The following is a 25,309-nucleotide window of genomic DNA, read 5'->3' on the forward strand; positions in this document are numbered from 1 at the left end:
GTAACAATTACATTCAACCACCTCCAGTTTCAAAATGGTCCCCACATAGTGAAAGAGTGCTACTTAATATCGATTTCTTGTTTTAGATATTACTTTCCAGAAATTCCTGATGAACTGTTATGGATAAGAAAACCATTTGAATAGTTTGATTTATTGATTGATTTATTAATCCATTTTCATCTACAGCTGCACAATGTGCATGAGATATTTGGATTTTTATGTTAATATTAACAGTTTTACATATAATATACTTTTGTACATAATAACACACATTATTACATCAATTAATGACGAATACTTAATAAATGTTGTTACGCTACATACAGAGATATAAAATACAAATGTTCTTCTGAATGAGACTACATTGGATTAACACAGAGTGTAAAAGCAGTGATCAACCAAGTATGACTTCAGTTTAGATTTGAGGTGACCAATGTTTTGTATGTGTTTAATGGTATCTGGTAAAGCATTGAATAGTTTGATACTAGGATGGATAAGGCCGTTTTGAAATAACTTTGTGTTGGCGCTTTGAACAAGTACATCCAATTTTTGTCTTGTATCATAGCTGTGTATTGTGTGATTTTGAGTGATGAGTGGTCTTTTTGTATGTAAGTTTTGCTTTAAATACATTATATTTTCAAGTATATATATGCAAGGAAGTGGCAGAATCATACTTTTTTGAAACAATGATCTACATGATTTGCAATTATCTACCCCTTCCATTACTCTTATATATATATTTTTTTTAATTTTGAATGTTTTGATGGCATCTCCAGAATTTCCCCAGAACATAATCCCATACTGGAGGTGAGAGTGTACAACTGCATAATATACACACTGAAGGGTGTTGTAGCTGGTACAATTTTTTAATATATGTAAAACAAAACAAGAAGTACTTAATTTTTTGTTCATTTGCTCAATATGTGCTTTCCACTTCAAGTTGTCTTGTAGATGAAGTCCAAAAAATTTGGTACAGGCTGTTTTGGCAATTGTCTGTCCATATAGCTCTAGATTGGGTGATATCAGCTTTTTTGTTTGTGCTGTGTGTATATCCATATCTACAGTTTTTTCAGTGTTTATTATTAAGTCATTGTCATCAAAGTAACATGTTAGCCAGTCAGTGGCTTCTTTTACATTTTTTACAAGAGTTCATTCTGAGTTTCCTGTAATGAGAACACTCGCATCATCAGCAAATTGAAATATTTTACTGCTGTCATTGCTTATGTTTAGGTCATTTACATAGGCCATAGAGTAAGAACAGAACAGGACCCATTACTGATCCTTGTGGCACTCCATATTTAACAGTCAGTAGCTTTAATTATATTTCCTAATGGCATTGTCCCTTTCTTGATCTATTTCCACATATTGTTCCCTGTTCTTAATATAAGAGCTGAGCCAGTTGTTAGCTGTTCTCCTAATGCCAAGATTTTCTAGCTTGTGTAGCAATTTGTCATCATTTATGGTGTCATATGCCTTTGAAAAATCTAAAAATATGCCCATGGTAAGTTTTTTGTTGTCTAATGCTATCAGTGCCTCTAATAGAAAGGAGTGAACTGCTGATTCGGTTGAGCAGTTTGCTCTAAATCCATGTTGAGATTCTGACAGAATGCCATTATCCTCTAAGAAGTCTGTTAGCCACTTATTGAAAAGCCGTTCTAATATTTTTGAGAAAACAGACAGAAGTTCCAGTGGTCTGTAGTTGGAAATATCATCTTTGTTTCCTTTCTTGTATAATGGCTTTACTTTTGCTATTTTCAAACATGAAGGAGAAGTTCCTGTAGCAAAAGATAGGTTACATAGGTGCATTAAGGGCTCAGTAATCAAGTCCCCACACTTCTCTATAATGAAATCAGGTATATCATCTACACCTGCAGAGTGTTTCACCTTGAGACTTTTTACTGTAACCTGTACTACTTCTACATTTGTTGGATACAGAAACATTGATCTGCTTGAGAATTTTTTCCCTGTTTCTGTATGCTATTTTCTATTAGAAGTCTGTTTTAGTAGTTTCTCTGTTACATTTATAAAATAGTTATTAAACATATTAGCTACTTCCTGTGGGTTATTAATGTTTTCCAAGCCAGCACTTAATACTATATTATAAACTCTATTTTTGTGAGATTTGGTTTCTTTCTTTACTACTTGCCAATTGCTTTGGTTCTGTTTGAAGCATCATCTATGTATTTGTCACTGTCTCGTTTCTTTGCATCCTTTATTATTTTATTGAAGATAGATTTATATCTTTTAAAGTAACTATCAAACTCCTGAGTTGTGTTGTAGCTTCTTGCAATATTGTGAAGGTACCGTTTTCTAGCACAAGATTTCCTTATACCACTAGCAAGATCAAAATAATATTTAAAAATATTCATGAATGACTGAAACTTATCAGAAATATTTTCTGTACTATACACTATCTCCCATGATTCTTGGTGGAGGTAATTCTGGAATGTTTGTACTGCAGTATTACTGAAAGTTCTGCCCGTGCAGTCTTCCTCATATAATTATAGGATGGATTAGTGTTTACACAAAAGCCTGTGCATGATGGTCTGCCAGTCCAGCTTTAATTACAAATGATTTATATTTTGTTTTGGAGCTAATTATTATTTGGTCTATGGCAGTACTAGAATGATTCATTTCACGTGTAGGGGAGTGGATTGTAATCTCCAAATTATTGGCTGTTAATATGTTCATCAGCTCAGATTTTGAATTGCTTCGCTTATTAAAGTCTACATTTAGGTCTCCACATATAAGAACTGTTTTCCGATTTGTTACTACTTTATTTAGCAAAGTATCAAGCCGAGTGTTGAATTTTTTTAGGTGGGTATCTGGAGATCCATATAAACATATTACTATTAACTTGAATGCTGGAATTTCTATGCCTGATATTTCAAAATCTTTCTCATTGTTTAAGGATTCAACATTGTGTAAGTTATTGAATTCAATATCTTTCTTTACGTATATGCAATTCCCTCCACTTGTAAACTGATTTCTTGGTAACAGATTACCTGTTATTTTCAGTGTCTTTAACTCATTTTCTTTCAGCCAGTGTTCAGTTAAGCACAGTATATTAACATATCTGAGTTTACTTGATAGCAAGATATCAAGCTCTCTTACTTTATTCCTAAGTGACTGTATATTCTGATGAAGAAGAGTGACATGGTGAGATTTTAGGTTTGTTCTGATTGTACTTGGTTGACCACTTACCTTTATTCCTGAATTTAAATTGTGTGGGAAATCTTCATTCTCGTCTAGAAGCGCGAGTTGGATTTTTCCACTGGTCATAAGAAAATGTCCCAATGGTGAAAAGGGGCAGTTCTCCATCTCTCTGGCCATTTTACTTGTGTGGCCGATGTTGAGGTGGTTTCTGTTCTTGCTGCAAGGGCTGCCACTGAAGGCGGTGCTGATAGGTGCACTACTTATCCTAATTTGGTCTTGAGGCTTTTTGGGAATAAAAAATCTTGTAGATGACATGGTCACCTTATATTTCTTCTCACTGGAATTGCTAAACTTCCTCCTGTTGCTGGGGTGATAGTAGCTGATTGTTTGTGTTCACTGATACATGTAAAATTAGATGTCCTTGGTGATACTTTTGAGACTGGATCTGCTAATCTCCTTAGTGGGTCTCCTGTAGGTACTGCTTCTGGTTTCCAGTGCCCAGTTCTTCTTGTTGTACCTTGAATATCTTTGGTTGTGGAACTTGGTTCTGCTGCCCCCCCCCCCTTTTTTTTTTTTTAAGATGCTTTTGCGGGTATCACAGCCTGGTTTAGTCGATGGTCGTTTTGCTTCGTTGTGTCTTCTTTGAGTGATGAAGGTGTAGTACAGTTCTTTTTTGCGCCTCCTCGTTTATCTTTCATAACTATCGAGTTGGATAAGTCCGTTTCTGTTCTGATTTTTCTTGGGTTTTCACTGTCATATTTGCTGAAAGGTCTTCACATTGTATGTATGTTAGATCCGGTATTTCCAGCACCTACTGCTAGCTGTAAATGTCTACATAATTTCTCTTTGCCTTCCATTCGCAAGTGAAGTCCATGCTTTGTATAATCACTTCTACTGAGGAATGTATTGACGTCCATTACCATTACATGCTCATAATTTTTTGCAGTCCTCATCGAGAATTCGTATGCGGCACAGATTCTGTTGTTCAGTTTTGGTACATCGTATCTGTACGGAATTGTGCACAAGATAACTTTTGTGTGGATTGTCTTACGAAGAGAATCTGTTAAGGCACATTTGAATCCCTGAAATTTCTTTAGGATGTCATTTGTCCCACCTAGAATGATGACACTTATTTTTCGTATATTATTTTGTCTTCCCGTCTATGTTACAAACCAAGTCCTTTAACTGTGTGTTAGGTTTTATTACAGAAGAGACGTAGTGTTTTTGATTTTGAGAACTGATCATAATTTTTGCACAGTGATGACCATGACTGTCAGAAAGAATTAATACTTTCTCTCTCGTTATCACTGTGTATCATTTTTTGGGGCACTGGTCCATTGCTTTTTTTACAGTTTTCATTTATATTAATGCTGTTGGTTTTGTCAGGGTACTTCATAACACAAGCACTTGAGTCAATCGCTGTAGTATTTTTGCTTCTGATCCATTCATGCTGCTTTTCTTTCTCACTATTTACAGTTTTTGTCGGCTTTGTTCTGACTGGGGCACTCGATTTCAGATAACCTAACAGTTCGGTATTTTCATTTCGAAGTTTCGTTAAATCATTCTTTAAAGTGTTAATCGCTGCTTACATACTTATGATACTCTTTTAAATGTTCAATATCTGTTACACATTTTTTACATGGTATATTTTCAATTTCAACGGCTGTATTTCCGTGTGGTGGAATATTGCGCACATCACATTTCATTTGACTTCATATACATACCAGTAGTTCACTATTTCTAGACCGAATTTCCGGACACTTGAATTATAATATCACGCACAAAGCATATACGATTGCAGTATTCAGTGAGTTTTGCGTATGTCGTACGTTTTTCGTTCAATTTACGTTTATATTTGTAGAGCTAACACACTCGCAGCTTACACTTTCTGCCATGACAGTGCCATTAAAAGTTAAAACTGTCACGCATCTGTGGAAGATGCCCTGATAGAGCTATTGTGTGATTCTTTGAAAATTTTATTTCAAGAATTAAGCCTAATCCCATTTTGAATCAAATTAAAGGGAGAGTAGTGAATGCTTACAAATATAGCTTTGAAGGAACTAACAGGATTCACAAGTACTTATGTGTAAGTGCTTTTTCTAGCTTAAAAAAAAGAGGGAGGGAGACTTCGCGTAGAAAACAATTTACAACTAAAACTAACAAGCTTCAATCCAGATAACACCAAGACTAAGCAATACCACAGATCTCATTAAGTTCACCATTTAATTTGCATGAAATAAAGTTCTTGTGGGCCTAAGTATTGTTTTTTCATTTTGAAACTTATTACTCAGCAAAGCATTTTTTTCATACAATACTAAATTCGGTTTTATATTATATATAATTTTTATATTACTAGTAACTACTGCACAGTGAGTGTAGTTGTAAAGTATACATATTTATATACTGGGTCACAATGGGAAAAGTTTGGGAATCACTGGTCTAAACCATGGTGAAGAATGTGATTCAGGTGTTCGACTCCTATGTACTACTGAGTCAAGAGGAGAATGCTCCTCTGTGACCAGATGGTGCAACTTTAGGAGGTGGTAGGTGACTGGAGAGATCAGGCATGGGAGATCCGTTTTTGCACAACATTGGGAGGGTAATTACAGTCTGTGAAGGCCTCAGTGAAACCCTCGCTGTATTTTAGGAGGGACCATTTGTCACTACAGATGCGACAGCCACAGGTGGCTAGAATGTATGGAAGGGACTTCTTTGTATTGAATGGGTGGCAGCTGTTGAATGGAGGTATTGCTAGGTTTGATACAGATGGAGGTACTTAGGTAGCCATCTTTTAAGTGGAGGTCAACATCGAGGTAAGTCTCTTGTTGGGTTGAGTAGGACCAGGCGAAGTGAATGGGGGGAAAGGTGTTGAGATTGTACAAGAAAGTGAATAGGGTGTCCTCACCCTTGATTCAGATAACAAGGATGTCATCAATGAATCAGAACCAGGTAATGGGTTTGAGATTCTGGGTGTTTAGGAAGGATTCCTCTAGATCGCCCAAGAATACGTTGACATAGGATGGTGTCATGCAGGTGCACACAGCCATACCTTGGATTTGTTTGTAGGTGATGCCTTCAAAGGAGAAGTAATTGTAGGTGAGGATATAGTTGTGGCGGCTAGGAGGGAGGTTGTAGGTTTGGAATCAATTGGGCATTGGAAAAGGTAGTGTTCAATAGTTGTGAAGCTGTGGGCGTCAGAGATATTAGTGTAAAGGGAGCTGTCATCAATAGTGATGAGCAGGGTACCATGTGATAAAGGAACAGGAACTGTGGAGAGTTGGGAGAAATTTTATCTTCTATAGAGGAGGGTAGGTTGTGAGTAATAGACCTACAAGAGCAGAGATTCACTGAGTGGGGGCACAATAACCAGCCACAATGGGATTTCCTGGGTGGTAGGGTTCGTGGACTTTAGGAAACATGTAGAAGGAAGGAGTGCAAGGAGTGGTAGGGGTGAGGAGAGAGATGTACTCCGGGGAGGGGTTCTGGGATGAGCCTAAGGATTTCAGGATTGGGATCACTATGACAGGGTTTGTAGGATGACAAATCTGACAGCTGTGGGAGTCCTTTTGCCAGGCAGTGGTGGAGACTTTGTCAGCAGGTAGGATTATAAGGTTAGGATCAGTTTTTAAGTGGTAGTTTGCAGTGCTTCCTGCTGATGTGAGGTTAGTTTGCATGTTGAGGGACATGGGAATTGATGGTGAGACAAGGTTCGACGTTAAGAAAGCCTGAAAAGTTAACAGGGTTATTTGGGGTGAATCATGGTTTGATGAAGGAGTGAACTGAGTAAGCAGGGTTAAACAGTGGTCTTTGGTTGAGTCTGACTGGCGGGATTGAGGGCAAGAAAGTTTCCACTGTAGCGACCAGAAGATGGTCTTACCAAGTTCTGCATAAGTGAATTTAGGGGTGGACAGGTGAGGCCTTTGTATAGGACTGATACTTCTGTTTGGCTAAAGCTTTTGGAGGAACGGTTTACAACTGTGTTTTGGGTCTGTTTAGGTTCTCGGTATGAGGGTAGCATAAATGTAGGTCTGTGAGGGTTTGTCAGCTATGAGAGGATGTGGGGGAAGTTTGGAGCTTGTTGCAGAGGTGGTGGATACTGGTAGTCGACAGTGGGAGCAGGAAGTGAACAGGGTGGAGAGTTTTTTTGAGGTGGTGGTGTGCATGTTGCTCTAGTATCTAGAGGGCGAGAGTTTCAGTGTGTGATATGGGATCCAGGAATTTGAGATTGCATCGCAAGAGAATTTTACAGATTAAGAATAGTTACTGTAAGGTCGTTTGGGCCTGAATGATATGGTTTTGCAGGACTATGTTGGTGAGGGCTAGGATTGGCAGGCTCAGTCGGATATGACTGAGTCCCATTCGCACAAAGAAAAGCCAGGCTGTGAAATAAGTGATCAGTCATTGCAGGTCAGTTCTAAAAAAAATCAGTGTATGCAAAATGTCGTAAAAAGTGTAAATAAAAACAATTTTTATTCGTGCAAGATGGTAAATAAACAAGAAGGGATAACACCCTTAAAGTTAATGCACTTAAATGTGCAAATCTCAGAAACAAACTAGATATTCTACAAATATTCATAGAGGCACACTTGCCACATGTACTAGTAATAATGGAACATGGACTAAAATGCAGTGAAATAATATGTTATAGATTAGAAGGTTACATACTGGCAAACTGTTATTGTAGGCAAAACCATAAAGTTGGTGGTGTGGCAGTTTATGTTAATAAGGATATAGAAGCTAAAAAAATTTAGTTTCTTGAACACCACACCAAAGAAGGATCAATTGAAATAACAGGTATTCTACTCCAGTAATGATCTTAAGTTACCAAAGCATAAAACTGATTGGAGTATATAGGCCACCAAATGCTGACGTAATGCTGTTTATCCATAAACTTAGTAGTGTTGTTGGTCAGGCCGGTTCTAATGACCTTACTATATTAGGTGACTTTAATATACAGGGCTATTACAAATGATTGAAGCGATTTCATAAATTGACTGTAGCTCTATTCATTGACATATGGTCACGACACACTACAGATACGTAGAAAAACTCAAAGTTTTGTTCGGCTGAAGCCGCACTTCTGGTTTCTGCCGCCAGAGCGCAGTGAGACAAAATGGCGACAGGAGCCGAGAAAGCGTATGTCGTGTTTGAAATGCACTCACATCAGTCAGTCATAACAGTGCAATGACACTTCAGGACGAAGTTCAACAAAGATCCACCAACTGCTAACTCCATTCAGTGATGGTATGCGCAGTTTAAAGCTTCTGAATGCCTCTGTAAGGTGAAATCATTGGGTCGGCCTGCAGTGAGCGAAGAAACGGTTGAACGCGTGCGGGCAAGTTTCACGCGTAGCCCGCGGAAGTCGACGAATAAAGCAAGCAGGGAGCTAAATGTTCCACAGCCTACGGTTTGGAAAATCTTACGGAAAAGGCTAAAGCAGAAGCCTTACCGTTTACAATTGCTACAAGCCCTGACACTCGATGACAAAGTCAAACCCATTGAATTTTCGGTGCGGTTGCAACAGCTCATGGAAGAGGATGCGTTCAGTGCGAAACTTGTTTTCAGTGATGAAGCAACAGTTTTTCTTAATGGTGAAGTGGACAGACACAATGTGCGAATCTGGGCAGTAGAGAATCCTCACGCATTTGTGCAGCAAATTCGCAATTCACCAAAAGTTAACGTGTTTTGTGCAATCTCACGGTTTAAAGTTTACAGCCCCTTTTTCTTCTGCGAAAAAAACCTTACAGGACACGTGTACCTGGACATGTTGGAAAATTGGCTCATGCCACAACTGGAGACCGACAGCGCCAACTTCATCTTTCAACAGAATGGTGCTCCAACGCACTTCCATCATGATGTTCGGCATTTCTTAAACAGGAGATTGGAAAACCAATGGATCGGTCGTGGTGGAGATCATGATCAGCAATTCATGTCATGGCCTCCACGCTCTCCCGACTTAACCCCATGCGATTTCTTTCTGTGGGGTTATGTGAAAGATTCAGTGTTTAAACCTCCTCTACCAAGAAACGTGCCAGAACTGCGAGCTCGCATCAATGATGCTTTCGAACTCATTGATAGGGACATGCTGCGCCGAGTGTGGGAGGAACTTGATTATCGGCTTGATGTCTGTCGAATCACTAAAGGGGCACATATCGAACATTTGTGAATGCCTAAAAAAAACTTTTTGAGTTTTTGTATGTGTGTGCAAAGCATTGTGAAAATATCTCAAATAATAAAGTTATTGTAGAGCTGTGAAATCGCTTCAATCATTTGTAATAACCCTGTAGATGCAAACTGAAGTAGTATACTAAACTTGAAACTCAGTGATGTACTGACCTCATACAATCTTGTAAATATTGTGAACTCTGACACCAGAGTGACAGACATGTTCCACTAGAATAGATAATGCTATAATCAACAAAGATGTTATAGATAAGGTACATTACAGTAACTTAGATTTTCTTTATACTGACCACTTCTGTCAGGTGATAGGATACAAAAATTCAGTTGTGTCTAAAATAACAAAACTTGTGCTGCACTAACAAATGCTGAATACCTCAAATATTAATGCTGACTAGCGAATGAGAAATGGGATTCTGTGTAAAAGGTCAAAGGGTCGGATGAGAAATGGAATGAATTCTACTCAACCCTACTGCATCATTAAGAATATAGTTGTTCAGTCAGAGAAATCCAGAAGGTAGTTAAACACTGTCAAAATGGAAGTAATCCTAGACTAAAACTCCTAACAAATCTGATCAGGCTCAGGCAACAAGTACATGATCTATACCAGCTTTATTAAAGCTACTACTCTGCAGGTTTTCAAGGAAAAATACAATAGGGCCAAGCAAACTTTTAAAACTGAAATTGTTAACCTAAGGAAGCAGATTAACAGCAAAACAATAGAAAGGTCTGACAACATAAGCAAAGCATCTTGGAAGCTGATTGACAAATACTGAGAAGGTCCCAACAAGATGAACATGGAACCACTCAGCATAAGACATGATGGTAACACTATAAAAAAAACCCAGGTACTATATGTAATATTTTTAATAACTACTACATTTCTGGTGAACAATCAACCCATATTATAGGTTCACAGGTAGAGACCCGATGCCATCTCACCCAGTGTACCGAATTTGAATTTGTGGAAGTGAATGAGCAGGACGTTCGCAGGGCAATATAAATGCTAAAGAAAAAAATTTCATCTGGATGGGATGGCGTATCCAGTGCTATTACTAAAGTGTGCTTAAAATAAATCTCTAAACCTCTTACTCACCTGATTAACTGCAGCATTAGAGAAAACTTGTATCCAACAATTCTAAATATGAGTGTAATGAAACCAGTGTATAAAAAGGGGCATAAGGAAGATGTCTCCAGCTATAGACCAATATCATTAATTCCCACTTTTAGTAAGATATTCGAAAGCATATCCTTTCTCAGCTAAGTGCCTTTTTTCACAAAAACTGCTTGTAGATTCACAGCATGGCTTCAGAACTACCATATTTACTGGAATCCAAGCCGCACCTGAAAAATGAGACTCTAAATCAAGGAAAAAAATGTTCCCGGATCTAAGCTGCACCTGAAATTTGAGACTCAAAATTCAAGTGGAGAGAAAAGTTTTAGACCACACCTCCAAATCGAAACGAAGTTGGTCCATTGTAACATTGAATCGATTGCTTATTGTGCTTTGATCTGGTAAGTGCCATTCTCTTTGTTATAGGTGTTTACATCATTCTAAGCTGAAAATGCATTATTGTAACTGTCTCACTCTACTTTCGTATTTTATTGGGCAGACAGGATTTAAATGAGATAGCAGCAAAAACAAAAGAATACATGGCATAATTACTACATTTTTCTACCTTTCCTTTCAATTTATTTACTGATGCAAAAGTTTTGCCACCAGTATTTATCTTTGTGCCTGCAAAGCATGTCTGTGTAGTGCTACATATATTCGACAGCAGAAGTTAGTTGTGGCTGGACTTACCAACATTTTTCAGAACTTCTGCTTGCTTTGCACTCAATTCTAAGCCACAGGCAGTTTTTTGGATTACAAAAACCAGAAAAAAAGCGCGGCTTAGATTTGAGTAAATACGGTAAGTACAACCACAGTTCATCCATGAAGTTTACTGTCTGATGGACCAGAAGATGCAGACTGCAGGTATATTTTTGGATCTGACACGAGCATTTGATACTGTATACCATAGGGTACTTCTTAAAAAGCTAAAATCTTATGGTATTGGGGATCAAGGCATGAATCTTCTAACCACATACCTGCTGAATCATAAGCAAAGCACTAAATTGTCATGCAAACTAGATAATAAAATCATGAACTCCCAGTCCACCAGTGAACCTGTATTACAAGGTGTACCATAGGGCTCAATCCTTGGACCCTCTCTCTTCCTTATATATTAACGACATTGCACAACCCATTAACTCCCATATCGTAAGCTATGCATATGACACGTCAATCTTCTTTTATGGGAGTGAATCTAATGAGCTAGAATCTCTTCCTACTAGTGATGTAACAGAAGTAACAAAATACTTCAATGATCAGGCACTCGAGGTGAATGTCACCAAATCTCAACTACTTGGGTGGGGCTGGACTTCAGTTAAGTAGGTTTAATTCAACATGGTACCACAGTAAAATAGGTTTTAATTTTAATGTTGACTGCGCCTTACTCTGCCATGTTATAGTAATTTTATGCTTCTGAAGAAGGCTAGATTAATTTAACCGAAACCTGGTAAAGACCACAAAATTTATGCAACTAAGGCCGATTCTTCAAAATATTAGTCTATCACAGTTGCTGACGGGGCTGCAATATGCTAAAAATTCTTGCATTTAGGTGGTATGGAATTGTATTCACACAAGCCAGTCACTATGGGGACCTCTACAGATCCGATGGAAGCCAAGTAAATGTCCTCCATAGCACGACGGTGCTCCATCCAGCCTGTGCCCATAGGGCGATGGCGTATCCACACAAGATCACTGATCTACTGCAGCAAGAAACCCGAGTGATCTGACCAGGGGACACGTTTCCATTGCACTCTCAATGATTCCGTGCTCACTGCAATCTTAGTTAACAATGTCATTGGGTCATATGGGAACACACAGGTGTCATCTGCTGCAGTGCTCATTTTGAACAATGTGTGTTGAATGGTGTGCCCTGAAAAATTTGTGCCGGCATCCGCTTCATGCCGACATCAGATGTACTTCAGAATGCAACAAACCTTATTTTACAGAGTGAGCAAACCTCCGACCTGCATATCCTGTGATGAGGTGGACATCCAACACCTTGTCGCTTACTTGTCTCACTGTTCAACCACTTTCCACAGATGCTAATGATAGTAACTAACAGTGAAACCACTTTTGCTGTTTTCAAATTCCTCATTCACAGGCACCGACTGTCAAAAGTCATTTTTGTCAGTGGAATTACTCTTTGTAGCCTGTATCATCACTAGAATCATTTCCCATTAACCTCTGCTGTGCTTATATACACTGACTGAACATAATCACACCACCAAAAAGTAATTAATGTGGAGTAACGAAATTTTGGGAACACATTTGTCTACGTTACATATCAGAGTTATTAACATTGCAAAATCCCCAGTTCGCTTAAATGTGAGACGCTGGTGCACTGAATGCTAAACGCAAGCACGCAAATGGGTATGCAATGGGTTGTATAGGTGCCAAATGTCACCTGTGGTATGGAGGTCCATGCCTGTTGCACTTGGTTGGTCAATACAAGAATGATTAATGCTGTGTGTGGATGACGCAGGAGTTGTCATCTGATGATGACCAATATGTGCTACATTGGAGACACACATGCTGACCAAGCAGGCCAAGGCAACAGGTACACACACTGTAGAGCATGTTGGGTTTACAACAGCGGTATGTGGAGTAGCATTATAACATTGGCAAACACCCCCTGGAATTCTAATCACGAATCGCAGAACACCAGGTCAAATCACCAGACTGACATGCAAATTTAGTCAGGTTCCATGGGATAACTGTGAGAGTGCTCCTGCTGTCATACGAAATTGCACCACACAGCAGAGCTCCAGCTGTAGGTTGTGTGTGTCTAGCACACAATAAAGGTCAGGTTGCAGCCCTTATCTGCACGACTTCTAACCAATACAAACCATCTCTGGCATTGAGGCAGAATCAGTTTTCATCAGAAAACACAACAGACCTCCACCTCACTCTCCAATGAGCTCTCACTTAACACCACTGAAGTCACAAATGATGATGGTTTGGTGTCAGCAAAATGCACACTACAGGACTTCTGGTTTGGAGCTGTCCTTGAACTAACCGATTTGTAACAATTCGTTGTGTCACTGCTCCTCCATTTGCTGCTGCAGAAGCAGTACGATACAGCAGACCCATATGCCATTCATTCATGGTTGTCTTCCCCCCGGTTGTGCCACATGACTGTTATGATCTGGGTCTTCTTGCGACCATATGATCTTGTGACTACAGCTGCTAGCAATCATGTACAGTGGCTATGCTCCTGCTGAGTCTTTCAGCAATGTCGCAGAAGGGACATTCTGCCTTCTCGTAGGCTTGTTACACAACCATATCAAACTCAGTGAAGTGTTGATAATGGCATCTTTGATGCTTTAAAGGTATTCTTGACTAACATCAACTCACCACATCCAATTTGAAAGGTAACAAATGCTCAAAACTGTTACTGCATGAATTTAAAGCCAACCTGAACTGCAATCTTACAGTGGCACTACCAGCACCACACTTGTGCCCCTGGCACTACATTTGAATGGACGTCGTCATTCAGATGTTTGTTTGCGTCTGTTTTAGGACACAAAAACAACTAGGATCATATGCACTCACATCAGAACCATAGAACATGAAGACAGGAGAGGAGTTAATAACGACTACACGTTAATCGCAACTGATTGAAGAGAAGACAGCTAAAAAAAGAGGTCTATAAAATACGCCATAAACGGAGGTCATGAACTAAACAATTAAATGGCCTTTGCCACATTGGAAAGGCGGATAAAAAAAACATGGTCAGGAGCCCATACGTCATTTGCTGAAACTGCTGATAACTCAGATGACAAACGCAACTGACAACGTAAGTGGTTAAAAAAGGGCATTCCATCAGGAAATCTTTCAGATGTAGAAACATGCCTACCAACTTTCGTTTATGCCTTCTTGGTGTTGATTTCCTTTTTTATTTTTCTGTCAGTTTGTTAAGTGTCAGAATCCAATAAAATTTTACTGTTGAATAATTAACTTAGTTTACTGGGACAGGTACACACATGTAGAAAAATAGGTTGACACTAAATTGTACATAAAAATAAAACAAACACATGAAATATTTATTATGGTTTGTAAATTTAAGTGGCAGTGTACACAAAATATAAGAATATATATTTTTCTCGACCCTGTGTTTTCCTCCATCAGTATTTAAATACGAGGGTTGTTTTTTAAGTAAGGGCCGTTTTTATTTTTTAAAAAAATACAAATACTTTTGTAAAAAACTTATTTTCTGATTATATACACTTTTACCTATTTTTCTACATAATTGCCTTGTTTATTTAAGCACTTGTCATACCGTACAACTAAGTTTTTACTTCCCTCTTCAAAGAATTCGGCCGCCTGTTCCGACAGCCAAGAGTTCACGGCCGCTTTCACTTCATCGTCGTCATTGAAGCGCTGCCCGCAAAGATGGTGTTTCAGGTACCGGAAAAGGTGAAAATTGCTAGGAGCAAGGTCGGGGCTGTATGGTGCATGGGCCAAAACTTCCCAGCCAAAAGAATCAATCAAATCCCGAGTCTTTTGAGAGGTGTGAGGCCTAGCGTTATCGTGCAGGAGCAAAACTCCTTTTGTCAGCATGCCGCGCCTTTTGTTTTGAATTGCTCTGCGGAGCTTCTTTAGAATTGCACAGTAGGCATCTGAGTTGATTGTCGTTCCTCGTGGCATATATAAAGTCCACTAGCAAAACACCGCGCCGGTTCCAGAACACAGTTGCCATAATCTTGCGCTTTGACAGCGTCGTTTGGCTTTGACCTTGACAGGTGAGGTTGTGTGTCGCCATTCCATCGATTGTCGCTTGCTTTCGGGAGTGATATGGGATACCCATGTTTCATCTCCAGTGACAATTTGACTCAACATGTCATCCCCTTCTTCCTCGTAACGAATCAAAAAGTCCAATGAAGTGACAAATCTCTTCCTTTGTGGTCCTCTGTGAGGAGTCTGGGTACCCACCGAGAACACAGTTTCTTAAAGTTTATGTTTTCAGACACAATTTTGTACAAAACCGATCTTGAAACTTGTGGAAATTCCACAGAAAGAGTGGAAATTGTGAATCTTCTGTCCTCACGAATCTTTGTTTCGACTGCAGCCACCAAATCATCAGTGATCACAGAGGGCCGGCCTGAGCGTTCTTCGTCATGGAGGTTTTGACGGCCATTTTTAACTCTCTAACCCATTGACGCACTTTACCTTCACTCATTGCATTCAAGACAAACTTCTGTTAACTGATGATGAATTTCTGCAGCTGATAGGCTTCTCGCGGTCGAAAAACATATCACTGACCGTATCGCACACGCGGCGGGCGATTCAATAATCGTAAACATTATAAAGTAGCACAGCGATGCGTACACGTCAGCTACAGAGCTGCAACTTGCATCAGTGTGAACAGGAAGGATGCTGGCAAGTGGTGCGGTGGCTTGTTGCGACGTCCGCGCGAACTATGGGACTATACGCGCGAACGGCCCTTACTTAAAAAACAACCCTCGTAGATAAATGTCAAATATTCAAAGTCCAGTTACATCAATGTGACCACAAGTCAAAAGTCTAAATAACCACCTTCTGTAGTGAGGATTGCTGAGAGACATGCAGAAAGACGGTCAATGAGGTTCTGAAAGCTCTTGATACAGATGTGGAGCCTTGCCAACTCTAGTGTCGTGCTGTTCACACCAACAGCCATCTGTCCAATGGAGCACAAAACGCAATTCATCTGAAAAAACCACCTGGCACCAATCAGTGCACGTCCAGTTCTGGTACTGTAGTGCAAATTTCAGCCTTCATCCCAATGAATAGCAGTCAGCATGTATGAGACACCTGCTACAGAGGTTCATACGCAGCAACATTCACTGAAAATTCATTGATAATGCAGTGTTAGCTTGCCTCAGTTCATCTGGGCAGTCAGTTGCTCAATACTTGCACACCTATTTGTCCACACACAGCCCCGAAACTGTCATTCACCCCTGCCATTTAAGGCCCGTGGAGCACCATATTTACAGTGCCGGTATACATTAACAGCAGTGACTTGCAAACAGTTTACGAACTTAGCCTTTTCAGAAATGCTTCCATCCTCGGACAGAAAGTCAATTATCATGCCTCTTTGGATGTCAGATACATTGCTCCGTTTTCACATTATGAAAATGACTGCACCGTTTTCTGCGTGCCTCTGACATGCTTTGTATACCCTCCTCTGCTAGTGCTGCCACCTGTCATCTGAGTGGTTCTTGCACATTGATGCTAAACATAGGCAGTGGTCACGTTAATGTGATTGGACCATATATTTTTCCATGGTCATTTTGCACATTCACTTCAGGCTCTTTTCTTGATAGAATCTTCATAAACGTTTGTGCAATTACATACTGATGATTAGGGCACATCAGTAACCTGGAACAAGGTGAACTGTGATTAGAAGTCACCTAAGAGCAGCTTTGTATAATAACCATTATTCTATAAATTTTAAAGCACTTGCTCAGTTCTACTAACATGGAATCATCATCTGTCATATTGTGTCCCACTATTTTCATCATGGCAAGCACTTTCAGAAGTTACTCGGTTTATAAATGCATTAAGAAATGAACATTACAAATTGAACCAACGTATTAATAAAAGTAAGACAGTCATGTATACTATTGTAAAATGCCCATCTAGTCACTCCAATGCTAAATGCTATAACAAGCATTTTCAAAAACTATTTTAGATGTAAAAGCAAACCAAAATGAATTGAACGAAATGTATATGGTAAAATAAATACCCATTTTTAGTAGCTGCAGAGACAAGTTTTAAATAAATTTGTGAAAAAGATGGCACTGTAGCAAATATTTGGTAAAGTTCGCGAACAGAACAGCGTAGTTGTAACTTTGACATCTGCTATTGATGTTGTGAGAAAGGAACTACTTTCTGTACAATTTGGCAATGAACAGAAGTTTAAAAGTTGATGAACTCATATTACGTCAACACACCACTAACTAAAATCAGAGCTCTTGAAACTTACAATCAAATTTAGATTGTCACACAGCATGAGCCAGTAGTAGTACGAACACCCAAGTGGGTGATGTATTTAACTGTGCTGATGATGTGGAATAGAATACAAGTAAATCAAATAAAACTGAACCTGAAACCTACCTGTAACTGGCAAATAATACTTATGAATCTGCCAGAAGTTGGTTTTAGAAAGGCATAACCTCTGTGATGTTTTGTGGACCAACCTATTGGTGAAATATTTTTATGAGAAAAGAAAACACCATCCAGCAGTTTTATTCAATATTGTAAAGGCAACTGCAACGAAATGCAGAAAATTAAATTTTCTATAAAGCTTTTGGAGAGAAATAGTGAACTGAGGAAAACATGAGGAGCCGCACAAAAATCATCTTGGTACTTTGTAATCCAAGGTCAAACAGGTAAGAACCAATCAATTTTTGAATGGATTATATTATTGGGAAAGAAGAGATAATATAAAAAGTTTTTGTAAATACTAGTTGCACAATGTGACAGGCATCTTGAAGTATTGACTGAAACTGCCATTCAGAAGTGTCTGACACAGCTTCCACTGGGATTTAACATACCTGATCACCTAGTGAAGCATATTTTAGATTACCTAGATAATTTGATGGAGCTACAGAATACTGTATCTACCTGCCTATAAGACAATACTTTATTCCATATTGATCATTGGTTTGCGGGAGGGGGGGGGGGGGGGGGGGGGGGGGAACCGCTTTGGAACTGAACAAACAAAAATAGTATACATTTCCACAGAAGAAAATTTAATACTAACAATATAATAGTCACACAGAATACTTTAAATGAGGCACAATAAATGTAATGTGTGTATCTACAAGTGGTGAAGCTGCTCTACAGAACTTTACTTTTATGGTTGGCTATAGCGTTAATCCAAAGTGATACAATTTCTCCACATTCAGCTGTAGGGAGCAAAGAGGAAAATACATTGTTGTCATTCAGTTTGCCTAACAAGCACTAGAAGGACTGTAAATTGCAGCAGTCACAGTTGATGCATATTACAGCCGTGACTGTGTTGAGAGACATACATATATGGGTTCACGATTCTCGCAGACAATATGATGCTAATTTGAAGGTAATGGTGATTTATGAAGCAGAGGCCACACACGCAGTAGAAAAAGAATTTGGTGTCAGAGAAACAATATTCGGAATGGGTATCAGATGAATCAGTTTAATAAGTCACGGCTGCAAAATACTAACGCAAATTCTTTACAGACGAATGAAAAAACTGGTAGAATCCGAGCTCGGCGAAGATCAGTTTGGATTCCGCAGAAATGTTGGAACACGTGAGGCAATACTGACCCTACGACTTATCTTAGAAGAAAGATTAAGGAAAGGCAAACCTACGTTTCTAGCATTTGTAGACTTAGAGAAAGCTTTTGACAATGTTGACTGGAATACTCTCTTTCAAATTCTGAAGGTGGCAGGGGTGAAATACAGGGAGCGAAAGGCTATTTACAATTTGTACAGAAACCAGATGGCAGTTATAAGAGTCGAGGGGCATGAAAGGGAAGCAGCGGTTGGGAAGGGAGTGAGACAGGGTTGTAGCCTGTCCCCGATGTTATTCAATCTGTATATTGAGCAAGCAGTAAAGGAAACAAAAGAAAAATTCGGAGTAGGTATTCAAATCCATGGAGAAGAAATAAAAACTGAGGTTCGCCCAACGGGTTAAAATTTCATAGAGTGGCTGAGATACTAGTTACAGCGCTCCTAGCGGCAACCAACGCTAACTCGGCCGCCATGTTCTCCTTAGTCAAAACATTAGGAAAGCGTTACTGTTGTTTTTGTTTGAAGTGTGTCAGCTGTTGTGATATTACTGCAATATTTAACTTTTCTAGTTGACTTTTTTGTTACAAAATATAAAGTCAACATGCCTGCAGTGTGTTCAGCGTTCAACTGCACAAATCGCAGCGATAAAACAACAAATATTTCATATTATAAGTAAGTATATTAGTACCGAAATACGACACACGTTTTTTAATGTTTATTAAAGAGTCATTTGCATTGGAACTGTAATTATGCTTAAGACAAATGCAGGAAGTAATTTATTTATCGTTGATTACAGATTTTCTTAGAAAAAAAGAAGAGGAAATTACAAAAAGATGGGTTATAAATATGAAGCGAGAAAACTGGTTTCCTACTACAGCCAGTTACCTCTGTTCAGCTCATTTTGAAGAGAAATATATGTACCACACAAATGTCCAGAGACGCCTTTTGTCAAAACCAGTACCTACTATCTTTAACTTTCCACCACATTTACAAAAGCAAGATAAAGTATTACAACCACAACCCAGAAAGCGATCTTTCGACAATTTGCAAGATAGTGCTATTACAGTGACATCATCAGCACAAAGTAAGTTAATAATTTAATTTTACTCCATGTTCTTATTACTTTGAATTACATACTTTCTATTATAATCTTATGGTGTAACTCTGTTATAAACTTATGATGTAACTACATTCTTTCAGTGCCTGTCGGACCCACATCTGTTTCTGCTGACCACAATTACTGTCTACCAAGCCCTAAGAAGTTGAAAACACAATATAACAGAGTACAAGCAGAGAATGTGCGACTAAAGAAGCGGATAAAGCAAATGAAGCAACTTAGTGTACGACACAAAAGAAGAATAGTGCAGTTACAGACTTTAGTTGCTGGTTTGAGAAGAAGGCTATGTAGTTCAGTTTCTGATATATTAAACAGTGAACATGTAGTTGGTTTGTTGAAGGAGCTGTTGGAACTTCAGTGCAGTGCTAAAGTATGTCATTATTCTCAGCAAATAAGGAAATTTGCCCTGACCCTACACTTTTATTCTGCCAAGGCGTACAGCTACTTACGAAAATTTGTGAAATTACCCCACCCAAGAACGCTTCGACTTTGTTATTGAATTACTATGCTTGTGTTAACTACTTGCAACACATATTTCAAATAAATTCTCGTTCACAGTGTACTGGTTTTTGAGGCTTTGACTGTTTACTTTGAAATAGCGACAAAAATATCGCATTTCTGCGCCCGTTACTGTTTCTAATAGTTAACCACAGCATGTTTAGAAGTTTCACCGTAATATTCTGGTGGTACCTGCTCTAATTGCATTAATTTATGGGCAACAAGTAACGTTATAGTGGATGGACAGACTTATTTGAGTTGTCTTGTAGTGTTACCTACATCGAAAAGTTTAGCCATATTTCGACAAAAACATCCCTTTTTGCTGTCAGTGTACACTGAAATCACTGCTGTCTATTGCTTGTTTTAGAAAAAATAAAGCTAGTATGGGCTATTTCAAGTAAGTCAAACGCAGTTACAAGGGGGCGGGACACAGCAGACGAATGCCTTGACTAAAGAAAACATGGCGGCCAGAACTTCAATTTGCTTCAAACATGGCGGACCTATAGCCACTCTATGAAATTTTAACTCGTTGGGTTCGCCGATGACATTGTAATTCTGTCAGAGACAGCAAAGGACTCGGAAGAGCAGTTGAACGGAATGGACAGCGTCTTGAAGGGAGGATATAAGATGAGCATCATAAAAAGCAAAACGAGGATAATGGAATGTAGTCGAATTAAGTCAGGTGATGCAGAGGGAATTAGATTAGGAAATGGGACGCTTCAAGTAGTAAAGGAGTTTTGCTATTTGGGGAGCAAAATAACTGATGATGGTCGAAGTAGAGAGGATATAAAATTTAGACCGGCAATGGCAAGGAAAGTGTTTCTGAAGAAGAGAAATTTGTTAACATCGAGTATAGATTCAAGTGTCAGGAAGTTGTTTCTGAAAGTATTTGTATGGAGTGTAGCCATGTATGGAAGTGAAACAAGGACGATAAATAGTTTGGACAAGAAGAGAATAGAAGCTTTCGAAATGTGGTGTTACAGAAGAATGCTGAAGATTAGATGGGTAGATTACATAACTAATGACGAGGTATTGAATAGAATTGGGGAGAAGAGGAGTTTGTGGCACAACTTGACAAGAAGAAGGGACCAGTTGGTAGGACATGTTCTGGGGCATCAAGGGATCACAAATTTAGCATTGGAGGGCAGCGTGGAGGGTAAAAATCGTAGAGGGAGACCAAGAGATGAATACACTAAGCCGATTCAGAAGGATGTAGGTTGCAGTAGTTACTGGGAGATGAAGAAGCTTGCACAGGATAGAGTAGCATGGAGAGCTGCATCAAACCAGTCTCAGGACTGAAGACGACGACGACGACGACGACGACGACGACAACAACAACAACAACAACAACAACAACAACAACAACAACAACAGATAAATAATAAAGAATGTGAGTTCTATGTGCCAATCTTCCTGGGGAGCGAAGCAGCAATGTTTCAGAAGTTGGATCAGCATGTTGTTCACACAAAAGAAAGACAATCAAAACTTCCTGGTAATTCAATACATTACCCAAATGAAGGCATGAGCAATAAATATGAATTTTCATACCACATTCACCGTGGAAATCAAAACAAGAGCTGGGTGTTGCATGAAGATGATGAGGGTGGGGTTTATGTCACAAAGCAGAGCAACTCTTGCGAAGCAACTTCAGACAGTTTTTGACAAAAACTACTTGAGTGTCGGCATTGTATAACCCATCACAGAAAATAGCAGGACTATTTGTTAGGCCATATGGGCAATGAAAATCTGAGACCAGGTTACTTTGATATGCTGTCAAATATTGTCACTATGAAGGGTGTTAAAGTTTTCCCATTGGAAGTTCTGGGAATGAAAAGTTCAGCGTAAAGGTAGTGCTGTATGCACTAGCAAATAGAAGGAAGCTCTCTCTTTACAGTAAAATGACACCGGAAGAAAAACTGTCTGCAGGACTTATCTTTAGATGTCAAAAAAGGAATGGATAAAATAACCTGATCATAGATTCGATGACGGTTGTTTGGAACAAAATACCGGGCCAAGAAAACTAGATTAAGGGGAGTTTGAATGCCCTATCCTGACAATGATAAATTTAGTGACTTGGCTTAACTGTATTTCAGAACCACAGTAGCCATTGACAGGAAACTTTTACAGGACATTCAACTGTGTGATTTGAGTCTACTGACCCACAATTGCATTTCAGCCACTGCTTTCCGAAATACAATTTTTTAATCACAGGATTAAAGTTTTGTGTACTTTTTTGTACATTATCCTAAATAATTTTAATTATACAAAACATTATGTTCTTCTTTTAGTTCAGTAGACTCAGGATATGTACGTTATTACTCCCTGAAAATTTGAATACTCTACTCAAAGTGGTTTCTGAGATTTAAGGAAAAACGCAATGGAAAATGTAAATTTTCAGCAATGGCTACTAAAGTTTCAAAAGACTGTAACTCACTCAATATATACGCTTAATTTTATTTTTAGTCACTCAGAAGCACCCTGTACCATACTGTATATCATCCTCTTGACCTTTTCTTCTTTCTGGACTCCTTAGTGGCCAGCTGTGCTGCATATTCTGCTTTATCAATGCGAACCTTGTCCATCTGTTCAAGTTCTCTGTACAGTTTGCTCCAGGATTGATTCTCATACGCTGCAGCACTTTCACCCAACCAACATTGCCATTATTAAAAGCAATAACAGCATCACTGACCCCCATTTTAGTGTCTTCATACCAACAAAAACATATTTGGGTAAGCAAGTCCATGTAAGATCATTGAATGACTCATTGGGATTTTGAGTTTGACGATGCAGACACTTCTTCAGTAATTCAGGATTTGCCAGGTCTCTGTAAATAGGTTTTCTGACATCCATCACTGCTGCTGGGATGGAATGTTTATGGCTGTATGAACTGTTTGAGTACTGGGCATTGCAGTAATTGCACCATGAAACAGGTACAGGAGGTCAGAGGTAGCCCATACTGCCTGCTTCATTTTCAACAAATCTTCAGTATTATTTCTAAAGGATATCTCATAATACTGCTGTACTTCATCAATCATTTTGTCTGTCAGCCTGCTCTTATGGTTTTACCATCAGAAAGTTTCCTGTCTCTCAAACTTCGTTTCAACTTCCTCAACCTGGTGCCCAACCTCTTCTGGGAATGACGAATACACACACGTAGTTTAAAATTTATAAAACAGCAATCCACAGCCTCTTCTCTCTCTCTCTCTCTCTCTCTCTCTCTATATATATATATATATATATATATATATATATATATATATATATATAAAAAACAAAGATAGCGCTGGCACGTCGATAGACACACAAACAAACACAAACATACACACAAAGTACTAGCTTTCGCAACCAACGGTTGCTTCGTCAGGAAAGAGGGAAGGAGAGGGAAAGACGAAAGGATTTGGGTTTTAAGGGAGAGGGTAAGGAGTCATTCCAATCCCGGGAGCGGAAAGACTTACCTTAGGGGGAAAAAAGGACGCGGGTATACACTCGCACGCACACACACACATATCCATCCACACATATACAGACACAAGCAGACATATACAGAGGCAAAGTACTCTTTGCCTCTGTATATGTCTGCTTGTGTTTGTGTGTGTGTGTGTGTGTGTGTGTGTGTGTGTGTGTGTGTGTGCGCGCGCGCGCGCGCGCGCGCGCGCGAGCGCGCGCGAGTGTATACCCGTCCTTTTTTCCCCCTAAGGTAAGTCTTCCCGCTTCCGAGATTGGAATGACTCCTTACCCTCTCCCTTAAAACCCAGATCCTTTCGTCTTTCCCTCTCCTTCCCTCTTTCCTGACGAAGCAACCGTTGGTTGCGAAAGCTAGTACTTTGTGTGTATGTTTGTATTTGTTTGTGTGTGTATCGACGTGCCAGCGCTTTCATTTGGTAAGTCACATCATCTTTGTTTTTAGATATATTTTTCCCATGTGGAATGTTTCCCTCTATTAATTCATATCATTAATTTGAACCCAACAATTACGTTTGTTATTGTCACTGTCGCATTTCGAAATCTTTTCTGTCGTCTTATTTTCTCTTTTTGTTTTTGCCAGTAGTTTCGCTTTGTATTCACCTTCTCCTTTTTACCATAATCTACTATACAATTTTATCCCGCCTATATATACTCAATAATACGTCACCCACTTCCAAACCATAACCAAAAATTTTTTTTCCGCTTTCAACACTACTGCTGCTATAAAATCCACAGTTTCTAGTCCACAAACAGTTCCTTTCACCTATTAAACAACCATTTCGTCTAGTTCTGATAATTTTCGCTTTATTTCCATTTCCGTTTTTCCACATCACTGATAATTTTTAGCCGCTTCCCACAGGTTTTAACGTCATTATTTCTTCGCCAGACAATTGTTAGCCTCATTTTCGTAATCTGCCACCACAAAACCACTCTTTTTAATACATTTACACGCCGTTTTTTCGAAATTTTCCCGAATCTCTCCATCCTTTAACGTGTTTTGGCGGCAACATTGAAAAGGAACTCTTTGCCTCTGTATATGTCTGCTTGTGTCTGTATATGTGTGGATGGATATGTGTGTGTGTGCGAGTGTATACCCGTCCTTTTTTCCCCCTAAGGTAAGCCTTTCCGCCCCCGGAATTGGAATGACTCCTTACCCTCTCCCTTAAAACCCAAATCCTTTCGTCTTTCCCTCTCCTTCCCTCTTTCCTGACGAAGCAACCGTTGGTTGCTATATATATATAAAATAGAGGGAAACATTCCACGCGGGAAAAATATATTTAAAAACAAAGATGATGTGACTTACCATACGAAAGCGCTGGCAGGTCGATAGAAACACAGACAGACACAGACATACATACACACACACAAAATTGAAGCTTTCGCAACAAACTGTTGCCTCATCAGGAAAGAGGGAAGGAGAGGGAAAGACGAAAGGAAGTGGGTTTTAAGGGAGAGGGTAAGGAGTCATTCCAATCCCGGGAGCGGAAAGACTTGCGTCCTTTTTTCCCCCTAAGGCAAGTCTT

General features: G+C 39.2%; 1 long non-coding RNA gene across 7 annotated transcripts in view; it reads right to left on the reverse strand.

Annotated features, from left to right (window-relative positions):
- Window positions 1-15,573: 15,573 nt before the first annotated feature.
- Window positions 15,574-25,309, reverse strand: part of LOC124789999 — a 34,373-nt gene continuing 24,637 nt past the window's right edge. For all 7 annotated transcript variants that reach the window (XR_007016197.1, XR_007016201.1, XR_007016199.1 and 4 more), the window contains one exon: window positions 15,574-16,807. This is a non-coding gene — a long non-coding RNA (uncharacterized LOC124789999). The remainder of the gene's footprint in view (window positions 16,808-25,309) is intronic.

The sequence above is a fragment of the Schistocerca piceifrons genome, chromosome 1 (genome assembly GCF_021461385.2).
Source record: "Schistocerca piceifrons isolate TAMUIC-IGC-003096 chromosome 1, iqSchPice1.1, whole genome shotgun sequence".
Classification (NCBI taxonomy): domain Eukaryota; kingdom Metazoa; phylum Arthropoda; class Insecta; order Orthoptera; family Acrididae; genus Schistocerca; species Schistocerca piceifrons.